Below are 19475 nucleotides of genomic sequence, written 5' to 3' on the forward strand. Positions count from 1 at the left end.
GGAGTCTGTTACGGAGAGTGGAGGGGCATCCGTTGTCGTGACTTGCCAGAGGGTGGAGGAACCACGCGGTGTCCGTCGCAGGAAGTGGAGCAGAGTCATGGCCGTTACTGCGGCCTGCCAGGGGGTGATGGAGCTGCACGAAATTTGTTGCAGGAAGTGGAGCAGAGTCGTGGCCATTACTGCGGCCTGCCAGGGGGTGATGGAGCCGCGCGGAATCCATTGCAGGAAGTGGAGCAGAGTCGTGGCCGTTACTACGGCCTGCTAGGGGGTCCAGGCCTGTCGGCCAAAGTTTGACTGGAGTGTCTGGCAGAGAGAGGTGGCCAGCTACCCGTCTGAGAGGAGCTCAGAGTCCGACTCCCGTAGGAGTCCGGACGAAGTCCTCCTGCAGTCGAAGTCGGGGACGAAGTCCGGCTCCCGTAGGAGTCTGGGCGTAGTCTACCTACAATTGAAGTCGGGGGCGAAGTCCGGCTCCCGTAGGAGTCCGGACGAAGTCTACGTGCAATTGAAGTCGGGGGTGAAGTCTGGCTCCCGTAGGAGTCCAGACGAAGTCTACCTGCAATTGAAGTCGGGGGTGAAGTCCGGCTCCCGTAGGAGTCTAGACGAAGTCTACCTGCAATTGAAGTCGGGGGTGAAGTCTGGCTCCCGTAGGAGTCCGGACGAAGTCTACCTGCAATTGAAGTCACAGGCGAAGTCCGGCTCCCGTAGGAGTCCGGACGAAGTCTACCTGCAATTGAAGTCGGGGGCAAAGTCTGGCTCCCATAGGAGTCAGGATGAAGTCTATCTGCAATTGAAGTCGGGGGCGAAGTCCGGCTCCCGTAGGAGTCCAGACGGAGTCTTCCTGCAGTCGGAGTCGGGGATGAAGTCCGGCTCCCGTAGGAGTCCGGACGAAGTCTACCTGCAATTGAAGTCACGGGCGAAGTCTGGCTCCCGTAGGAGTCCGGATGAAGTCTACCTGCAACTGAAGTCGGGGGTGAAGTCCGGCTCCCGTAGGAGTCCAGATGAAGTCTACCTGCAATTGAAGTCGGGGGTGAAGTCCGGCACCCATAGGAGTCCGGACGGAGTCTTCCTGCAGCCGGAGTCAGGGATGAAGTCCGGCTCCCGTAGGAGTCCGGACGAAGTCTACCTGCAATTGAAGTCGGGGGCGAAGTCCGGCTCCCGTAGGAGTCCGGACGAAGTCTAGAAGGTGGTCGATCACCGTGGAAACTTGGGTGGAGTCCGTCCGTTATGAAGAATTCGATCGACACTGATGGGGGTTTATCCATTGGCAGGACTTGGGAGTGTTGCGGAGGCTCAGCCGCCACAGAGGTTCGGCAAGATGTCGTCGGAGGTCGGAAGTCAGCAGAATCTCCAGAGGGTCACTCCTGTCACGAACTTTGACTGGGGGGGTATTTTATACCCAACTCCAATCCCCCTACTTTCGAGTTTGAGTTTCGAACGAAGGAAGTACAGAGAAATTTTCACAGTCGAAGTTGTCCCCTTAAATCCTGTGCACGATCGCCCTCAGATATTCTGGCATTTAATGCGCGCGTGCTGGAGTTTTTTCGAATCGAGGCGATCCGAGGGGACCTTTCGGAATTTTCGCTGGAGTGTTGGCCCAGGTACGGCGTAGTAATGGCTCTGTCAGCTGTCAGCCACTTTTAGCCACCTGCGGTGGCGAGTGGGACACGTGGCGAGTGTGGGTCGGCCTGGGAAGATCCACGATCATTATAGCACCAGATCCCAGGGTCTATTTAAACCCGCCTTTCTGCCTTCAGGAGTCTCATTCCACCTGAGAGTTCTGTCGGTATCTGCCTTCTCTCTGAGAGCTCTGACCCCCTTTGGCGTCCACCTTGGCCCTAAGCATTCTTCGAGTCATCCCTGTCCTCGCCCCTCTGCATCCTTCGGAGCGATCTAGGTTAGTCCCAGAACTTTCGTTTCTCTTCTTGCCATCTAGGTGCCCTTTCCCCTCCATTTTTCTTCTACCGTATTCCTCTGGTTTGGTCCCCCGCAAACCTTTCACCTCTTGTCCTGCCTGATTTCTCCAGGATTTTTAGGACCTCTGTTTGAAATGTCTTCCGGCACCTCTGCCTCTAGTGGTTCCAGGAGCTCGTCCGCCTCAGCCCCTCAGAACCCCCACACTGTAGACGAACCCATATCTAGGGCTGGGCCTCGCCTGGTTTTTGCGCCGGGTGCCATTCCTTGTTCTCTGACTCCGGAGAAACTTTTACTGATAAGGGTTCAGTATGGAGTTCCTTCGAAGTATGATCTGGGGCTTCCTGGTCCCGTCGACCGGGCCAGCACCCCCCCACCTGATCGTTTTTGCCTGTATCAAGAGGCCTTCCGTGCTGGGCTCCGGCTTCCGCTTCTGCCCTTCATCGTCGTCCTTTTTCATGTTTTAGATATTTTTTTAGCTTCAGTCACACTGAATTCCTTTAGGTTTCTGATAGAGTTCCTCTCCCTTTGTCATGTAGTCGAAGTTCAGCCATCTCTTTCTTTGTTTAAGTATTTTTACACCTTCAGGCGTCACCCCTCGGCAAAGGACTGGTGGTATTTCTCCCCCCAGTTTGGCAAGAAGGGGTTGCTGAAAGGTGCTCCCTCTTCAATCCATAACTGGAAGGGGAAGTACCTTTTTGTCCACTGCCCGACCTTGAGGTTGGGATTGCCCCCCTGGGGGACTTTGTCCGTCGGGCTCCTAGCCTGGGGGAGGACGACCTTCAGGCCACCTAGAGGCTTCTTGGTTATTCAGCTCCTTCCCTTCCCAACCTTCTGAAGGAGCAGTTTTTGTTCAACATCGGCTTGAGTCCCTTGGATCCTGCGAGTATCCCATCTTTCCTTTCCTCTTCTCTTCTCCTGCTCTTCTTTTTTTTCTCTTTTTTTTTTTTTTGCGTGTCACTACTTCCTTTTTCACCCCATCACTGATTTTTTTTTTTTTTTTAGGAATGGACGCCGAAGCAGTATGGATGCTCGCTAAGGGCCTCAAGGCCCACAAAAGAAAAGGTGTCGCAACCTTTGAATTGGCAAAGAAAGCCAGAATGGAGGAGACGAGCTCGGCCACGCCTGCCCAGGCGGCCCTCGCGGTCGACGTTCCTTCAGATACTGAACCTCCAGCTCCTCGGGCCTCTTCAAGGAGTTCCCCCGCTGAGGCTCCCGCTTTGGGGGTCCGCTTCGAGGAGGTGCCAGGGGTTGAGAGAGGGAGGAGAAGGAAGTCGGTGGCCCGCAGGGTGAGTAGCCGTCGAGCCGCCATTGAAGAGTCCCTTGGTTCCGAAGGAGAGCCGGGGGAGAATCCCTTTAATGATAGGGACCTAATAAAGCGACTGATCGATAGCTGCATCCTGTCCGAAGTCATCCAGAGGATTGATCACGCCGACCCCGAACAGTGGGTTTGGGACTCCTTAGGGTCCTTTCTCGAGGTAAACAGATTCACTTCCCTCCTTCCCTTCGCACCTTCATTTAATTAGCTTCTCAACCTCCATTCAGACCCCCTAGCCACCCTTGCAAATTGGGCACCAGCTCCTTGCCAATATCGAGGCGACAAATCAGGTGAGGAGGGATGCCATCCAGGCGGAGGAGAGTCGCCGAACCGAAGCTGCTCGCCTCAAAGAAAAGGCAGCTGAGGTAGTCACCCTCCAAGAGGCCCTGGAGAAAGAAAAGCAGGCCTCGGAGGAGACGGTGAGGAAGGCGGAGGCCGAGGTCACAAATTTGGTGGAGCAGATCCTAGTCCTGGTCTCGGAGGCCAGGATTCTTGCGGTGGAGGAGTTCAAGGCCTCTGTGGAGATGAGGGACCTAAATGTCGAGTTCGGCCAAGAAGCATTCATCAAAGGATTCGAGCTCTGTCAAGAGAAGGTGGCCAAAAAATTTTTCGAGCTCGACCTCAGCTTCTTAGGCGAGGCATCTGAAGACGAAGCCGGTCCCTCTCCCCCCGCTACTACCACCGCAGCCCCCCTTCCGGGGACGTCGAGCTCCCCGACTCCTATTTCAGAGGTCTGAGACCTCTGACTTTGTATTTTTCTTTTATTACAATTTTTCTTTTTCCTCTTATCTTTAAGAAACATTCAATCAATAAAATTGAATTTCTCCTTTTGGAGGGCTTCTCCACTCTGCTCCCCCCTCCTTTTTTCTTGTTTTGCTTAATGCAAAGAGATGCGCCTTGATGCTTTTGTCTCCCGATGGCAGTGTCCTGTCGAAGTGCTTCCCCTGTCACAGGAGATTCTGCTGAAGTCCACGATCCAACGTCTGAAGAAGAAAGTTCATTATTTAATGAAAAGGTCGAAGGAGATGGATGGCGAGCTTCACAGGTTGAGGGAGAGCCACTCTGAAGCCACCGTGGAGGCCATCCACTTTCGAAACCTCCACGTGAAGGGGATCATGGAGTACAGCCAGAGGAAGACGAACTTTGAGAAGGAGCTCGAGGAACACAAGAAGCGTGCCAGCGATTGATCTTGGGCTCAAGCTGCCAAGATCAGTTCTCTCAGAGTGGAGCGGTCGGCTGCACAGGAGAGGATTAGCCAGTTGGAAGGAAGCTCATCCCAGCTTTTGACTCGGGCCGACAGCGACCGAGAATGGTCGAAGAAGATCTTCGACCTTCAGCAATTGCTCCAGGATGCCGAGGCGAGCTATAACGCGTACTGTGCCGGCTGGTGCAAGTAGGTGGATGACTATAGGGGGAAGCTCAGGATGGCGACCGACGAGGTTGCCCACCTTCAAAGGCAGCTAGCTGGAGGAGCTCAATTTGCTCCCGTTCAGGATCCCGACGAACTCCAATCCCTGAGAAGAACCGTAGAAGAGCTATCTGTCGCCCTTGGGGAGGAGAAGGCCGAACTGCAGCAATTAAAGATCCAGCTAGTATATGAGCAGCGGGCAGTCAAAGATGCAGAGGCGGAATCTGAGGTCCTGAGAAAAAGGCACCGAGAGGTGAAGAACGAAAGCCAGTGGCTTCATCAGAGATATATGGAAATGCTAATGAGAGAGAAGGAATTGGAAGAAGAAGTCGAGAGCTTAAGGCACTCCCTGATGAGGGTCGAAGCCGAGAGTTGGAAGTCAAAGGAAGCCGGGCCCCCTTAGGGCTCTTTTTGTCCTTCATCCCTCTAAGTGTCTTCTTTTGTCGCTTGTCAGTTTGTTGTCGCCGTTGTTGTTGTCGTTATTGTCTTTGTTGTTGTTGTTTGTTTTTTTTTTTTTTTCGATCTTCCAGGCTCTGTAACGCACATTTTGCTAATGAAATGAAAAGATTTTTGTTACCTTACCCGTACGTCGTGTTGAATTGTCGTGCGTCGGACTTCTTTCATTTTTGTCCCGTGCGATGTCGATGTTGTTCGAAGGTTCCTTGTTTATCTTTGTATTAGGTCATCATTACCGAGTTTCTTGTGCTTTTGATTGGTTCGGCGTCGACGCCGCTTGGAGGTTCCTAGCCATCGCCGTGTCGATTTGCCTTTTGTTCACGGCTGTAGATCTTACTTTCTCTTCCTCCCTCTTCATAGAGACGAGGTCCTTTGTGCTTTTAGTGTAGGTCGGCCTCCATTTTTCATTGGGGTAGCCCGCCGCTGTTCCTTCATATTTCTCTCCTTCTCTTTTTTTTTTTTTTTAGACAAGGGTTCTCCCTAGCTTTTTACGGAGTCGCGGTAGCGTAGAAGGTTGCCGAGAAGGTTTTCTTTTTTCTTGTCGGGTCTCGAATGGTCGGACCTTAATTGGTGTCGAGACGAGGTTCTTCCCCTATTTCTGATGTGATCGGTTTCAGCTCGGGTTAGGATGAGGTTCTCCTTCTGTTCCTAACGGGATGTGGGGGCACATATGGGTGCTGTATGGCCTCTCCCCCCATCCGATCTACAAACAACCGGGCCTTCGACCTTGCTCATGTTAGGGCGAGGTTCTCCTCCTGTCCCTAACATGACTGTTGGGGCGCATATGGGCATAGTATGGCCTCTCCCCCCATCTGGTCTACAAATAACCGGACCTTCGACCTTGCTCATGTTAGGGCGAGGTTCTCCTCCTGTCCCTAACATGGCTGTAGGGGCGCATATGGGCGCTGTATGGCCTCTCCCCCCATCCAGTCTATAAATAATCGGGCCTTCGACCTTGCTCATGTTAGGGAGAGGTTCTCTTCCTGTCCCTAACATGGCTGTGGGGGCGCATATGGGCGCTGTATGGCCTCTCCCCCCATCCGGTTTACAAATAACCGGGCCTTCGACCTTGCTCATGTTAGGGTGAGGTTTTCCTCCTGTCCCTAACATGGCTATGGGGGCGCATATGGGCGCTGTATAGCCTCTCCCCCATCTGGTCTATAAATAACCGGGTCTTCGACCTTGCTCATGTTAGGGCGAGGTTCTCCTCCTGTCCCTAACATGGCTGTGGAGGTGCATATGGGCGCTGTATGGCCTCTCCCCCCATCCGGTCTACAAATAATCGGGCCTTCGACCTTGCCCACATTGGGGTTTGTTTTTGTTGTCCGATGGGGTCATCCCCTATCGTTACAAGTCTATGCCAAAAAGGGAAAGATGTGCAAGTCTGAAAAAAAATCTTGATTTAGAGCGGGATCGTTCGCAATACATTTACAAGTTTTCAAACCCTAGGGCTGTGGAAGGTCTGCTTCCTGTCAAGGTCCTCCAGCGACGGAGTTGATGATCCCAATTGGAGGCCGATCTCCGGGCTGCTCTTCCCTCCTTGGCGGCTCAGGCTACGGCAGGGCCCTTGGCCGATCTTCTCTACCCTCAGGCCGGTGCCGAATGAACCTATCGAGTCGACCTCGTCGGATGAGCTCCTCGATTTCATCTCGGAGTTGGATGCATTCTTTCGTGTCGTGGCCGTGGTCACGATGGTAGAGGCAGAACTTGTTAGGATTGCGCTTCCCGGGGTACATGCGCATCCTCTCTGGCCTTGGGAGCTGCTCTCTGACCTCCATCAGCACCTGGGTTTTCGATGCATTGAGGGGGGCATAGCTGCAGAATCTTCCTAGGGGAGAGCCCCGTCGAGCTCGGTGCTCCGGGCTTCCCTGCCTGCGTGCTTGGGGAGGAGTCTGGACGTGCTTGTGCCTGGGAGGAGTTCGAGAATGTGGCCGAGCTTCTCTCGGCCCTTTTTCGACTGTGGGCTTACTCGAGTCTCCTGCCTGTCGCTCTCTCGCGGTCTCCTCATCCTTCATTTTGAAGGCTTCTTCCACTCGGGCGTACCCTTCGGCTCGAGCCAACAGATCAGCAAAATCTCTGGGGTACTTCTTTTCTAGGGAGAATAAAAGGTCGTTCTTCTGAAGGCCGCCTTTCAGGGTGGCCATCACTACCGATTGGTCCAAGTTCCAGACCTCCAACGTGGCGACGTTGAAACGGTTGATGTAGGCCCGAATGGACTCCCTCTCCCTCTGCTTGATGTTGATGAGGGACTCCAAACCCTTCCGGAGATGCCGGCTGCTAACAAAATGAGCCACAAACTGGTGGCTCATCTGATCAAAGGAAAAGATGGTACCTGACTTTAGTGCTGAGTACCAATTTCTCGCCGCTCCCTTTAAGGTGGATGGGAAGGCTCGGCATAGAATGGCGTCGGACGTGCCATGAAGCAGCATCATTGTCCGGAAGGCCTCCAGGTGGTCAACTGGGTCCGAAGTCCCGTCGTAGCTTTCAAATTGAGGGAGTTTGAAGTTCGGCACGATCGGTTCCTGCATGATCATTTGAGAAAAGGGAGGGTCAGTACAAATGTCCTCACCATAAATAGAGGGAGCGTAGTGGAGTTCTTCGATCTGCCGGTTCATCTCCTGAAGCCTCCAGTCCAGGAAATCCTCTCGACTATGGGTCTCGAGGATCTTCTGGCAGAATGGAGGTAGGGATCTTCCAGGGATGGAATCATGATCTGACTGAGGGCTCTCCACCCTTGGATTCATTTTCTGGGAAAGACGGGGCGGCTGGCCCAAGTGGCCCATCCTGCCACAGGATTTTGGAGTTCTGGTGACGTCCTCTCCAGTCGCACTGATGCCTGCGGCTGCTGCTGCTGTTGCATGGCCTGCACAGCTTCAGTGAGGCCTCTGACCTACTACACCAGTAGGTCAAATTGCTCCGCACCAACCATCATTGTCGGAGGAGGGGGAAGAGGCTGGAAAATTGGAGGTGAGGTCGGAGCCTGAGATCTGGCCACGGAGGTCGTGGATCACCGCGTGGATGCCTTGCGGGGAGGCATCGGGCGAAAACCTAGTGGGGGAAGGAGGAGTGGACGTCGAAAAAGATGACCGGAGGCGGTCCCGTTGAGCGCTCCTTTAAGAACAAGGATACTGCGAAGACACAACCCCTTCCTCTAGCGCCAGTCCTGTTGGTGCAAAAATTCGCCTGCGTCGGAGAAGCTGGAGTCGAGGGAGTCGCGGTCACCGTCGGGACCTACAAAAGAAGTCTAAACTGGAGTTGGGGTTGCTCCGGCAAGACCCTCCGATGCTGAAGTCAGTTCTCTGTCTCAACAAGAATAGAGTGCTCGAATGAAAATTTTAGCAGAGTTTTGGGATAAAAATTAGAGCTTAGAGAATAACGTATCTGGGGTCCCCCCTTTTATAGGCAGAGGGCGTAACGGACTGATAGTGACGTTTGTAGCCATCTGACCGTGGGCCGCTTGGGGTCAGGAGGAGTTTGTTGTCAAGAGTAGTGGAGCGGAATCGTGGCCATTACCGGGACCTACCACGTGGAGTCTGTTACGGGGAGTGGGGGGGCATCCGTTGTCGCGACTTGCCAGAGGGTGGAGGAACTGTGCGGTATCCGTCGCAGGAAGTGGAGCAGAGTCATGGCCATTACTGCGGCCTACCAGGGGGTGATGGAGCCGCACGGAATCCATTGCAGGAAGTAGAGCAGAGTCATGGCCGTTACTGCGGCCTGCTAGGGGGTGATGGAGCCGCGCAGAATTCATTGCAGGAAGTGGAGTAGAGTCGTGGCCGTTACTGCGGCCTGCTAGGGGGTCCAGGCCTGTCGGTCGAAGTTCGACTGGAGTGTCTGGCAGAGAGAGGTGGCCAGCTACCCATCTGAGAGGAGCTCGAAGTCCAGCTCCCGTAGGAGTCCGAATGAAGTCCTCCTGCAGTTGAAGTCGGGGATGAAGTCCGGCTCCCGTAGGAGTCCGGGCGAAGTCAACCTGCAATTGAAGTCGGGGGTGAAGTCTGGCTCCCGTAGGAGTTCGGATGAAGTCTACCTGCAATTGAAGTAGGGGGCGAAGTCTGGCTCCCGTTGGAGTCCAGATGAAGTCTACCTGCAATTGAAGTCGGGGGTGAAGTCCGGCTCCCGTAGGAGTCCAGACGAAGTCTACCTGCAATTGAAGTCGGGGGTGAAGTTTGGCTCCCGTAGGAGTCCGGACGAAGTCTACCTGCAATTGAAGTTGCAGGCGAAGTTTAGCTCCCGTAGGAGTCCAGATGAAGTCTACCTGCAATTGAAGTCGGGGGTAAAGTCCGACTCCCATAGGAGTCCGGACGAAGTCTACCTGTAATTGAAATCGGGGGTGAAGTCTGGCTCCCGTAAGAGTCCGGACGGAGTCTTCCTACAGCCGGAGTCGGGGATGAAGTCTGGCTCCCGTAGGAGTCCGGATGAAGTCTACCTGCAATTGAAGTCGCGGGCGAAGTCCGGCTCTCATAGGAGTCCGGACGAAGTCTACCTGCAATTGAAGTCAGGGGAGAAGTCCGGCTCCCGTAGGAGTCCGAACGAAGTCTACATGCAATTGAAGTCGGGGGCGAAGTCCGGCTCCCGTAGGAGTCTGGACGGAGTCTTCCTGCAGTCGGAGTCGGAGACGAAGTTTGGCTCCCGTAGGAGTCTGGACGAAGTCTACCTGCAATTGAAGTCGGGGGCGAAGTCTGGCTCCCGTAGGAATCCGGACGAAGTCTACCTGCAATTGAAGTCGGGGGCGAAGTCCAGCTCCCGTAGGAGTCCGGACGAAGTCTAGAAGGTGGTCGATCACCGTGGAAACTTGGGTGGAGTCCGTCCGTCGCGAAAAATCCGGTCGACGCTGATGGGGGTTTATCCATCGGCAGGACTTGGGAGTGTTGCGGAGGCTCGACCGCCAGAGAGGTTCGGCAAGATGTCGTCGGAGGTCGGAAGTCGGCAGAATCCCCAGAGGGTCACTCCTGTCATGAACTTCGGCTGGGGGGATATTTTATACCCAACAGTAAATATGTCAGCTAATTATCTATCTGTATTAACAAATTCAAGCATTACATCTTCATTTTGTACATGATCCCTTATGAAGTGATGTCTTATCTCAATATGTTTAGATCTTGAGTGTGGGATTGGATTCTAAGTTAAGTTAATTACACTTATATTGCCACATCTTATTAGAATTTTATTAAGTTTAATATCAAAATTTTCAAGTTATTATTTAATCTACAAGATTTGAGCACAACAACTTCCAGTAGTAACATATTCGGCCTCGACCGTAGATAACACTATCGAGTATTATTTCTTATTAAATCATGAAATTAAATTAACTTCAAAAAATTGATAAGTGTCACTTGTACTCTTCCTATCTAATTTATATCCAGCAAAATCAGCATCAGAATATCCAATTAATTCTAAAGATGATAATCTATCATATCACAAGCCAATATTAAGTGTGCCTGATAAGTATTTAAAGATTTTTTTAACAGCTAATAAGTAAGACTCTTTAGGATCAGATTGATATCTAGCACATATACAAACATTAAACATAATATCAAGCCTACTTGCAGTAAGATAAAGTAAAGGTCCTATCATGCTTTTATACAATTTGATATCAACTTTTTTTACCCCTTTCATCTTTGTCAAGCTTCCAAAAGGGACTCATAAGTGTGCCAATTGATCTTGAGGTCTCTGTCAATTGATCTCGAGGTCTCTATTCTAAACTTCTTGAGTATTTTCCTTATATATTAGTTTGGTTGATGAAGATTTTTTTTCATTTTGTTTCATCTAGAGTCCAAGGAAGAAATTTAGCTTTCCTATCACGCTCATCTCGAACTTGCCCTATATTAGCTTGACAAACTCTTGACAAAGAGATTCATTAGTAGCACCAAATATAATATCATCTATATTGATTTATACTACTAACAAATCATCAAATTTTCTCTTTAAAAAAAGTATTTTATCAATATTTCTCTTAATAAATTCATTAGTCAAAAAAAATTTGCTTCATCTTTTATACCATGCACGTGGAGCTTGTTTTAATCATTATAGGGCTTTATGCAATTTATAAACATGATAAAAAAATGCATGTCTTTCAAAGTCAAGTGGCTATTCAACATACACTTTTTCAGCTATATATCCATTTAAAAATATACTCTTAATATCCATTTGATACAATTTGAAATTCATGTAATATGTGAATGTAAGTAATAATCTAATTGCTTCCAATCTAGTTATATAGGCAAAAGTTTCATTAAAATCAATGACTTCTTCTTGATTGTATCCTTTAGCAACTAATCTAACTTTATTTTTAATAATAATCTCATTTTTATCTAATTTATTTCTAAATATCCATTTAGTTCTTATTATTGGGTAATCACTAGATCTATCTACTAATATTCATACTTTATTTCTTTCAAATTGGTTTAATTTTTCTTACATTGTAATTATCCAATTTGGATCATTTTCAATTTTTTTAACAGTTTTTGGCTCTCTTTATGAGATAAAGGCTAAGTAATTATTAATATTTCTCAAAGAAGAGCGAGTTTTTACCTCTTGTAATGGATCACCAATGATTAGATCTTTAGGATGATCATATGCATACCTCCATTCTTTAGGCAAATCTTGATTTTGATCATCTTCATGATGCTCCACTTTTTTTTCAGCTTGTTTACTTTCTTCTTTGTTGTTTTGAGCCGAAGAATCTTTTAGAGTAAGTTCTTTAACTCTTTTTTCAATTATTCCTACATCATCATCAACAAAATCTTCTTTTCTAGAAGATTTGTCACTAGTTTCATCAAATACTACATATATAGATTCTTTAATAACAAGTGTCCATTTATTGAAGACTTTATAAGTCTTACTAGATTAGAAGTATCCTAAGAAAATATTCTCATCTGATTTTGCATCAAATTTTTTTAGGTTATCTTTATCATTACTAAGTATAAATATTTACAACAAAAAATATGAAAGTAACTAATATTCAATTTTTTATTTTTTCAAATTTCATAAGAAGTTTTCTTCAATATAGGCCATATCAATGCTCTATTTAGACTATAACATGCTGTATTGATAGTTTCAGTCCAAAAATATTTTGAGAGATGACTTTCACACAACATAGTTCAGGCCATTTTCTCTAGAGTTTTGTTTTTTCTTTCAACAACTCTATTTTGTTGAGGCGTTCTAAGAGCAGAAAATTGTGTTCAATCCCCATTTCATTGTAAAAACTTTCAAAATATTGGTTTTCAAATTTTGTTCCTTGGTCACTTCTAATGCAAATGATTATTAAATTCTTTTCATTTGTAATCTTTTTATAAAACTTGAAGAATGTTGAAAATGCTTCATCTTTTTGAGTCAAAAATAAAATCCAAGTAAATCTGGAAAAGTCATCTACTATCACAAGTCCATACTTTTTTTCTCCTATGCTTGTAGTCCTAGTTGGTCCAAATAGATCTATATGAAGTAGTTCAAGAGGTCATGAAGTTGAAACCATATTTTTAGATTTAAAAGAATTTCTGATTTATTTTTTGAATTGGCATGCATCACAAATTCTATCTTTTTTAAAATTAAGTTTTAGTAAACCTTTTACAAGATTCTTTTTGATTAATTTTGAGATTGAATCATGCTAGAATGTCCTAGCCTATGATATCATAACCAACTGGTTTCATTGTTCTGGGCATTCATCATGAAGTTGAAACCATATTTTTAGATTTAAAAGAATTTCTGGTTTATTTTTTGAATTGACATCATTACAAATTCTATCTTTTTCAAAATTAAGTTTTAGTAAACCTTTTACAAGATTCTTTTTGATTAATTTTGAGATTGAATCATGCTAGAATGTCCTAGTCTATGATATCATAACCAACTGGTTTCATTGATCTGGGCATTCATTGCCATTAGACATAGGCTATATTTTATGGAATGATCATCAAGATCAACTATATAGACATTGCCATACCTATGTCCAATGAGAATGATATCATTATCAATAGGACTGGATATAATATACATCAAAGATTCAAAAATAACTTTAAACCCTTTGTCATAAAGTTAACTTATGCTTAAGAGATTATGCTTTAGTCCATCTACTGAAAGAACATTTTCTATGAAAGTGGATGGAGTGATACATATTTTACTGATACCAATGATGTATCCTTTACTGTTATCGCCAAAGGTCACCACTCCTCATTATTTAGCTTCTAGGGTGACAAACTTTGATCTATCACCCGATATGTGCTTTGAGCAGCCACTATCAAGCTACCATAATCCTTTTTTTCTCTTGGCTGCAAGACACACCTATATGTAGAAATCAAGTGAAAGATTTAGGTACCCAAGCCATCTTGGATCCGTTGAGATTAGTAGACTTGGTTCCTTTAGAAATCTAAATCATTTTAATTTTCTATCTTTTTTTAATTTTTTGAAATCATAATTAATTGTATGCTTTGTATCCTCTTTTATCACAACAAAAATAAGTTACATTTTGAAAACCAGCAACTGATTTTTTCACAAAAAAATTCTTTAAAAATTTCTATTTATTTTGGAGTTTGAAACCAAGGCCTGCTTTGTTGAAGATAGCTCTTTGATCATTTAAAATCATATATAGTTTTTCAAAACCATAGATAAAATTTTTAACTATTGGTTTATACTTTTTAACTTCTTTTCTTAGTTCTGAATTTTAGTATTTGCAGTTTCTTTTTCTTTCAAGAGTTTTTTTTCATTGATTAGGGCCTGATTTAAAGATTTAAGACTTTTATTTTTTAAAAAAATATTTTTAATTTCATCAATTAAATCATAGAAGGTCTCTTGTAATTCATCAAAAGTAAATTTAGATTGAGTTTCAGATTTTTACCTCTTCTTCTTCTTGTGCCATGAGACAAAGGTTCACTACTTCTTGTACTTCTTCATCTGAACTTGTCTCATCACTATCACTCCAAGTTGCTATCATTATCTTCTTCTTGGTTTTCTTGAAGGATCTCTTTAGCAAGGGAAGTCTATCTTGAGATGCCCCAACTTCTTACACTCAAAGCAAGTAGGTGTCTCCTTTTCTTTAGCTTTCTTTTTTTTCTTTCTTGGCTTATCCTTAGAGAAGGATTTCTTTCTAAAATTTGATCTCTTCTTCTTCATGAAATGTCTAAATTTTTTGATTATAAGGTGAAGGGAAGCGTGGTGGTTTTGTACATACATTTTTAAAATTTTACAGTGGAACATATATAAATTAAATAATTTAATGTACAATACATGCATAAATCAAATCTAAAACTACCATACAGAATTCATGACATGAACTAATATGCATGTTTATAAATCTAAAATCTAAAATTCAGTAAGTATAGATCACATTTGTATGTAATTAGAGTTAGAAAATATGTCCTAAAGGTAATCGTTTGACGATTGTGCAAATTATAAATGTATATGAATTAATCAATAATAAAAGTTATTTGATCTTTTTCATCACAAGATTACATATTCTAACGAACTCCTATGTTGTGATGAAGTCTCTAGGACTACTTTGATCGATAAAGAAAGATTTATCGCGTAGTCTTTAAATTGATTCATGATCAAATGATATACTATTACTAGGACGATAGTGATATCAAGTGTAGGTCGTTGTGTGCCATACATATTGATTGTTCTCGTAATCAAATAGTGTGGAGACATTGGTATGGCATGTAGGTGAGATATAGGAGTACATCATTACTGAACATAACCAACTGCGGAGTATTCTGCTATCAAGGGTAGCTCACGAAAGGTATGGGTATAAGTGTCCCTCCGATTTGAGATCACCATGGTAATTTACAAGCAACTCACTATACTTTGGTGTCAAACTATCTGAGTTTATAATTTAGTGATAGAAGATTTTTGAGTGCAGTTAAGTACTTGTCAAGTCGGTGCATGAGTCAAGATGAGACTGACCCCTCCGAATTAGTAGGAGTTAATATATCAATGTATTTCAATTTAGCAAAATTTGAGCCCGGATAATCTATATAATAGATTTAAAAGATTAAAATATAATGTGGATGACTTATCTAGAATTGACAGTTAAATTCTCAGTCATCCTCGAGCATTAGGGTCAAAGAAATGAATTATACGATAACCATACGCCAATAGGTTCTTGAATGTTGCTTCACCATCATTCGACTTATCCGGACGTCAGGTCATCATTGCTAGATGGTTATATCGATTCCTTTCAAAATTTATTTCTATGCTATCGGCTTAGGTTCGAACCTATAGGGTCACACTCAAAAAAAATTTCTGACTGATCATGTGGCTGATCAACGATTAAGAATCATTCAAGGGCTTAATCATCAATTTGATTGATAATTAATCATGTGCAAAAATTATAATAAATTTATTCACCAAGTGTTAGTAAATTAATGAAGGATTAATTAGTAATTAAATTATTGATTAGCTTAATTTGATTGAAAAAAGATAATTAAATAAAATCTAATTAAATTAGATTCAATTAGGTTTGACTCGATTAGGTTATGAGATGACCTAATCGCTAAGAGAGAAATATTTCTGATTTGATCAGAACTTTGATTCAATTAATTTCTAATTTGATTAAAATTTGATTAAAAATTTATAAACTTAATTAGATTAGATTTTATATATTTTGTTTGGGCTAAACTAGATGTGATTTGGTTTGGATTTAAATAAAAAAACCTAGAGTCCATATAGGATTGGACTCTTCCTCCCATGTGCCATCAAGTTTTAGATGCCACATTCCTCATGCACAAAATTATTTTGCATGAGATTTCTCCATAGCAAAGAAGTCCTCCACCTTCCCTTTCTCCATGCCAAATCTGAATTGGTTTTGATAAAAGAAAGATTTTGAAATTGGATTTCAAAATATTTCTTATCAAGAGAATCTGTTCTTATCCAAATCACTCTACATGCCAACTTATTTTTTTCTCCTTATGTGTGTGATACTTTGAGGAGTATTTTTGCCATGATAAATTAGATTAGGATCTAATTTCATATGAAAAAATAAAAGAAGGGGCATCCCTTATTTCTTTTGGGGCGTGGAATTTGTGGAAGGGCAACATATCTTGAAGAGTCCAAGATCCTTAGGACTCTTCACCCAACCCTATTACACACCAACAAAAAGGGGTCTATTTCTCACTTTTGTGTGTGTAAGAGATCAAAGAAGGAGTTCTCCATGTTGAGGGGCTTTAGGGCATGGTTCTTGGTGTGAAAAAGAGGAGGAGAGTCCTCTTTCTTGGGCTGTACGCAAAATCTAGTCTTCTAGGGTTTCTACCTCAGGGTTTGGGAAGAGAAAAAAACAAGAGAGAAAATAGTTTCTTCTTCATCTTTCTTTCACCTCTTCTTTTCTTCTAGAAGTCTATCTTCAATTTTTAAAAAAAATTTATAGATTTGAAGAAGAGATCTAGATCAGTCAAGAAGAAGATCTTCACACGAGCTAGCACTCTCGAGAAGACTGATCAGATCGGGGCTTCAAGTGGACTTCACGTAGAGACCGGACGCATATGCGGCTATAAGCAACTAGCAAGAATCATTCTTACCATATCTTTCAGTAGTGACGATCATCGATCCATGCTCAGATATCAAGTTTTGAACTCAGATTAGAAGTAGATGTGATCTACTGCTTACATTCATGCATGCGGATTTTATCATGTGATTATTTCAGAATTTATATGCAATATATCATATCATAGATCCTAGAGTAGATTGATTTAATGATTTGATCATATATATATTAGATTAATATAATTAATCTATTTATTTTTCACTATAATTTATTCAAAAAAAATTTAAAATACATGCATGAAATCGTCTACATTTTCCAACAGTGATATCAGAGCCTAAATTCGCTATGACATGCTATATATGCATATTAAATCTGAATTTTAATTTTATTTAGATCTGATATATGATATTTTAATCTAAATTTAATTAATAGTTGATCACACAAACTGATACAAGATTATCCTGCTGTAGGATTTATCCCTTACAGTGAAAAAGATTATCCTAGTTTGTGCTGATCTTTGATAAAATCTGATTTTTTGTATTGCATGTGATGTTTATATTCTGATTTAGATGTGATCTAAGGTTGTGATCAGTTCTAATATAATTTAAATTAGATCTAAATTTAAATAAATATAATATATGATTAGATTAGATGATTCAATTAGCAAGTACTTGGATTGGGTGGATCACCAGGCCATTCGGTCATAGGAGCAAGAAGGGTTTAAACCAAGAAAATGTGCAATCAAAATAAGTAGCCTCATTGCGAATAGCCAACACACCGTAAGTCAAAGGACTAATCATACTACTGTAGCATCGAAAAAATTACTGACGAGTGAGTAGACATCCAAGTGGTTTCTCGTATTGATCACACTCAGTGCCAATTATTTTCTAACAACCACTTGCACTCTCATCCTAGTATCTCTACACTACAGACTCAAAACTCATCTATTTAGAAGAAAGATGATCTATGCATCGATCTTAAATAGATTAATCATTGTCCTCTGTGATGATCTTATGATTGGGAGCATTTAGAAATTAACCATAATGATGTATTTCTCAAATTTTCAACATCTTAAGAATATACAAAATCATCTTAGTTAATTTTTAGGACAAATCATGGACACATATAATATGATTGATAATAAAAAATTATCTGACAAGTATAAAAATATCTTAAAAAAATATATGCATTAGTTAAGATTGGCTTCTAGGGCGCACATCTAATATTAGAATCGACTTTAAGCTCTATTTTCTTGAATTTTTATGTTGTGGCTTCCTTGAATCTTACTTTTTTGGATCTTCAAGATGAACAGTATAAGTTCTTTGAAATATGGCTCTAGTTTTCTGAATTTTTTTTTCAATATTTAAATAATTTGTTAGTATCAATTATATACTCAAATATTTTATTATATATCAAAATCAATCCTAGAACCGATAATTCTACTTCTCAACAAACTAAAAATCTATCTTGCAGCCTGTGGTCACTACATGTGCAGCAAAATAGACTCCAAATGGAGGGGAATGACGTGGAGAAGGTGGAGGCATGGGTGCATTGGGGATAGGTAGGTGATTTTGATCCTTAGTCCTCCTCTTGGCTTGATCTTCACCCAAGAACCATTTCAACCAGCAAGCAAGTTATTTTCTTAGATCTATTTGTGCTTAAAATCAAAGGGAATGAAGGAGAGTCTAAGAAAAATGATAAGATAAAGGCTCAATAGGGTCGAGAAAAACTATTGAAAAGGTCCTCGGATAAATAATGAAAAAAAGAAAAGTGATTTGGAAAGGGATAGCTCAACTTTTAAATAAGTAGTCCCAACTTGAAATCAACTCGAGATTTTTATAGAAGTTGACTCAAGCTAGAGTCGACTTGAACTCAAGTATGAGTCAACTTGAACTCAAGTATGAGTCAATTTGAGCTCCATCATAGACTAAAAATATTATTTTTCAAAAAAAAAGCCCATACTTGAAGTAAGAGATGACTCAAGTAAATGCAAACAAGAGAAAATCAATAAGGACTTAATCAAATAGGATTCAAAGAATGATTAAATTTGAGAGTTTCAAGGAAAGAGAGAGAATTAGCATAAGGTTTAGTCAAAAGAGTCACACACTCTTAACTCTCTTCTAATAATATTAAATTTTTTCTAACTCAAAGATTTAGTAAAGATGTCTGCTAGTTATCTATCAATACTCACAAATCGAGCATTATATCACCATTTTGAACATGATCTTTTATGAAGTGATATGTTATTTCAATATATTTAGTTTTGATTACTGAATTGGATTTTTAGTTAGGTTTATTATACTTATATTATCACATCTTATAAAAATTTAATTTAATTTAATATCATAATCTACTAGTTATTGCTTAATCTATAAGATTTGAGTAGAACAACTTTCAACTATAATATACTCAACTTCTGTCATAGATAATGCTATTGAATTTTTTTTACTAAATCAAGAGATTAAGTTAGCTCCTAAAAATTAATAATTTCTACTTATGCTTTTTCTATCAAGTTTATAACTAATAAAACCAGTAGTAAAAAAAATCTAATCAATTCAATTAAAGAATGTCTAGTGTACCATAAATCAATATTAAATGTATCAATTAAATATCTAAGTATTCTTCTAACAATAAATAAATGTGATTGTTTAGATTAGACTAAAATCTTACACATATATAAATACTAACATTATATCAGATCTACTTACAGTTAGATAGAATAAAGATCTAATTATGCCTCAATAAAGTTGAAGATCGATACTGTTATCATTTTTATCTTTGTCAAGCTTACATAAAAGACTCATAGGTATACAAATTGGCTTGCTATTCTTCAGTCCAAACTTTTAAGTATTTTTTTTTATTTACTTGGTTTGGTTGATGAAGATCTCTTCTTTAGTTTGCTTGATTTAGAGTCTAAG

Source organism: Elaeis guineensis, chromosome 6, assembly GCF_000442705.2.
Source record: "Elaeis guineensis isolate ETL-2024a chromosome 6, EG11, whole genome shotgun sequence".
NCBI classification, from domain to species: domain Eukaryota; kingdom Viridiplantae; phylum Streptophyta; class Magnoliopsida; order Arecales; family Arecaceae; genus Elaeis; species Elaeis guineensis.